Consider the following 5,042-nt stretch of genomic DNA (forward strand, 5'->3'; position numbering starts at 1 on the left):
ACCTCCCCTCGTAGTTGAGGGCAAAATCTTGGTTTTAGCGTCTTTCAAGTTCTTCATAGTGATCAACAGATATAAATCCCAAGTGACTCAGATAATAGAGCTATGCTCCCCGGCAACGGCGCCAGAAATTAGTCTTGATAACCCACAAGTGTAGGGGATCACAACAGCTTTCGAGGGTATAGTATTCAACCCAAATTTATTGATTCGACACAAGGAGAACCAAAGAATACTATTGAGTATTAGCAGTTGAGTTGTGAATTCAACCACACCTGGATAACTTAGTATCTGCAGCAAAGTATTTAGTAGCAAAAGTGGTATGATAATAAAGGTAGCGGTAGCAAAAGTAAAGATAAATGTTTTTGGGTTTTTGTAGTAGTTGTAATAGTAGCAACGGAAAAGTAAATAAGCAAAGAACAATATGTGAAAAGCTCGTAGGCAATGGATCAGTGATGGATAACTATGCTGGATGCGATTCCTCATGCAATAGTTATAACATAGGGTGATATAGAACTAGCTCAAGTTCATCAATGTAATGTAGGCATGTATTCCGTAAATAGTCATACGTGCTTATGGAAAAGAACTTGCATGGCATCTTTTGTCCTACCCTCCCATGGCAGCGGGGTCCTAGCGGAAACTAAGGGATATTAAGGCCTCCTTTTAATAGAGAACCGAAACAAAGCATTAGCACATAGTGAATACATGAACTCCTCAAACTATGGTCATCACCGAGAAGTATCCCAATTATTGTCACTTTGGGGTTGTCGGATCATAACACATAATAGGTGACTATAGACTTGCAATATAGGATCAAGAAAACACATATATTCATGAAAACATAATAGGTTCAGATCTGAAATCATGGCACTCGGGCCCTAGTGACAAGCATTAAGCATAGCAAAGTCATAGCAACATCAATCTCAGAACATAGTGGATACTAGGGATCAAACCCTAACAAAACTAACTTGATTACATGGTAAATCTCATCCAACCCATCATCGTCCAGCAAGCCTACGATGGAATTACTCACGCACGGCGGTGAGCATAATGAAATTGGTGATGGAGGATGGTTGATGATGACGACACCGAGAATCCCCCTCTCCGGAGCCCCGAACGGACTCCAGATCAGCCCACCCGAGAGAGATTAGGGCTTGGCGGCGGCTCCGTGTCGTAAAACGCGATGAAACTTTCTCCCTGATTTTTTTCTCCTCGAATGTGAATATATGGAGTTGGAGTTGAGGTCGGTGAAGGTCCAGGGGGCCCACGAGATAGGAGGCCGCGCCCTAGGGGGGGCCCTGTCTCGTGGACAACATATGGGCCCCCTGGTATTGATTCTTTCGCCAAAAATTCTTATTAATTCCAAAAAGTGCCTCCGTGGATTTCCAGGACATTCCGAGAACTTTTCTTTTCTACACATAAAACAACATCATGGCAGTTCTGCTGAAAACAACGTCAGTCTGTGTTAGTTTCATTCAAATCATGCAAGTTAGAGTCCAAAACAAGGGCAAAAGTGTTTGGAAGAGTAGATACGTTGGAGACGTATTAGTTTGTACTAGTATCTATGTGTTTAATCTCTCTCTCTCTCTCTTGTGATCTTGAGATGTCACGATCTTGATATATCATGGGCTTTGTTAGCATAGATGGACCATATGATGTTCCTCTCCTCTCTACTCTTGTTGTGATGAATTGAATATTTAACCTTTGAAGTTTTGTCTTGTCGGATTGAATGTTCAGATCTGAGAACACATGATGTATGTCTTGCGGTATGAATACTTGAGGTGATAATGGGGTATCATATTGTTTCACTTGATATATGTTATGGCACTCGACTTGCGGGTTCTCGAGGTGACATTGGGGTAATCTATGCATAGGGGTTGATGCACATTTTTATTATCTTTTCTCCGATAGAAACTTTGGGGTCCCCTTGTAGTTCTTTGTGTGGATTGAATATTATGATCATGAAGTTGTTTGATGCATATCATAGAATTAACTCACGGATACTTGTGGTGACATTGGAGTATCTAGGTGACATTAGAGTTGGTTGATGTGTGTCATATAGTGTTATTTTAGTACGAACTCTTGGTTAGATTGATCGGAAAGAATAGCTTTGTGTTATTTTAGTACGAACTCTAGGATACACTGATTGGAAAGAATAGCTTTGAGGTGGTTTCGTACCCTACAAACAATTTCTATCTTTTGTTCTCCGTTCATAGGAACTCGGGAGTAATTCTTTATTGCACTTTGAGGGATAATCATATGATCCAACTATGTTAGGATTGTTGAGATATTGCACTAGTGTAAGTATGCACCCTAGGCCTCATTTTCCGTCATTGCAATACCGTTTGTGCTTCATTTTACTATTTACTACCTTGCTGTTTTTTATTGTTCGCACTACAAAAGCTCATATGTACTATCCATACTACACTTTTATCACCATATCTTCGCCGAACTAGTGCACCTATACAATTTGCCATTGTATTGGGTGTGTTGGGGACACAAGAGATTTCTTGTATTTGATTGCAGGGTCGCTTGAGAGAGACTATCTTCATCCTACACCTCCCATGGATTGATAAACCTTATGTCATCCACTTGAGGGAAAATTGCTACTATCCTACAAAACTTTGCGCTTGGAGGCCCAACACGAATCTACAAGAATAAAGTTGCGTAGTAGACATCAAGCTCTTTTCTGGCGCCATTGCCGGGGAGGTGAGTGCATGAAGGTATATTTTTAGATCTTGAAACTGAATCTTTTAGTTTCTTGTTTTATCGCTAGTTTTGTTTATAAAAGAAAACTAAAAAAATGGAATTGAGGTTGCATCATATTATTCAGCTTTATAATGTCTTTCGTGAAAATGATGGAAAGGAAAATTGTGCTCAATTGATAGAAGAAGAATTCTATAAAATGTTTGACAAAAATGCTTTGCATGTTGAGCATGATTGGAATGTTGTTGGTATGAACTCTTAGAATATCCATGATGCTAACGATATGCAAAGCCATAAGCTTGGGGATGCTATATTTGATTAAGATGATATTTTTAGTCCCCCAAGATTTGATGTGCAATCTTGTTATAATGATTGCACGCCTCCTATTTATGATGATTATAATGATGAAAGTGGATTTGGAGAGGTCATGACTTTATTTAGTGATGAATCCACCATTTTGGATGAGGCTTCAATTGACTATGATAACAAAGTTACTATCTATGATGATTATGGTGATGACATGTATGTCGTAAAGAATAATGATAATCATGAAACTTGTCATCATGATTTTAATTTTCACTCTCATGATAGTTATTTTGTTGAGTTTGCTCCCACCACTATTGATGAGAATAAATTTGCTTATGTGGAGAGTAATAAAATTTCTATGCTTGTGGATCATGAAAGGAATGCTTTATGTGATGGTTATATTTTTGAATTCATTCATGATGCCACTGAAAATTATTATGAGGGAGGAACATATGCTTGTAGGAATTGCAATAATATCAAGTTTCCTCTCTATGTGTTGAAAATCTTGAAGTTATGTGTGTTTTGGCTTCCTATGCTAGTTGATTCTTGCTCCCAAAAGTTATTTTCTCACAAAATCCCTATGCATAGGAAGTGGGTTAGGCTTAAATGTGCTTTCTATGTGTTTCATGATGCTCTTGTTAGGTTTCAATTCTTATCTTTTATGCAAGCATCATTGAAATCTTCATGCCTAGCTAAAAGGCATTAAAGAAAAGCGCTCGTTGGGAGACAACCCAACACTTTTACTTACTGTTTTTGTGTGTTCACATGATTAAGCTACTGTATTAATCATGTTTTATTGCTTTTGTTTCAATAAAGTGCCAAGTAAAGCCTTTGGGATAGTGTGGATGATAGTTGACTTGAATCTGTGCAAAAACAGAAACTTTTGCGCTCAGTCCAGGAATTTTGAAAATTTACTGGAACATGATTTTGATCTCAAATTTTTACACGTGATAGATATACAAATTCTCTACGTTTTCCTATTTTTTCGGAATTTTTGGAGTACCATAAGTATGGTTGAAGTACAGATTACTACAGCCTGTTCTGTTTTTGACATATTCTGTTTTCAATGCATAGTTGGCTTGTTTCCAAGTTTCTATGGCTTATATTGCTCAATATAAATTGTGGAAATGATATGCTACAGTAGGCATTATGTGGAAACAATTATGAATCTTGTCTTTGACAGTAGCAAAGTGAAATGGTCTGATCTTTATCATACTAACCTATCTCACGAAGTTCCATTAAGTTTTGTGTGATTGAAGTTTTCAAGTTTTGGGTGAGAAGTTGATATGAGGAGAATAAGGAGTGACAAGACCCTAAGCTTGGGGATGCTCAATCACTCCAAGGTAATATTAAAGGAAAATCCAAGCAACTAAGCTTGGGGATGCCCCGGAAGGCATCCCCTCTTTCGTCTTTAACATTATCGGTAACCTCACTTGGAGCTATGTTTTCATTCGTCACATTACATGAGTTTTACTTGGAGTTTCATTTTGTTTTGTTAGGATTTGCTTGCTGTTATTTAGAATAATGTTCTGCATCTTTCTTTTCAATAAAAGTGTCAAGGATAGCCTTTACCATGCTTATTTTGCAAGTCTACATGTTGCTGTTTCAAAACAGAAAGTTTAATGTTGTTGCAAAAATTCTCGAGAAAAGTCAGAATGTGATGAAATGTTGAAACTTTTTGCATAATGTCGTGGAAAGGTCATGGAAGATGTCCTAGCAAAAGGACTTAGTCATGGAGCCATCGCAACTAGGTAGCTTAAAGGGGTTAAACGGGATAAAGGACACGGGAGTTTGTACTGGTTCGGCCCCTTGCGGTGAAGGTAAAGGCCTAATCCAGTTTGAGGTGGTATTGCTTATGTCTCGATTACCAGGGAGCGAATCCGCTTGACCTAGCTTCCGGTCTGTTGTTTCTTGTCCTGAACCGCCGCCGGGTCATCCCTTTATATACACAGGTTGACACCTAGCAGCTCTCGGAGTCCCGAGCGGCTCATAGACAACATGTCTGGCTCGGTGACTATCTATTCTTGCCTTACAAT

Source organism: Triticum dicoccoides, chromosome 7B, assembly GCF_002162155.2.
Source record: "Triticum dicoccoides isolate Atlit2015 ecotype Zavitan chromosome 7B, WEW_v2.0, whole genome shotgun sequence".
NCBI classification, from domain to species: Eukaryota; Viridiplantae; Streptophyta; class Magnoliopsida; order Poales; family Poaceae; genus Triticum; species Triticum dicoccoides.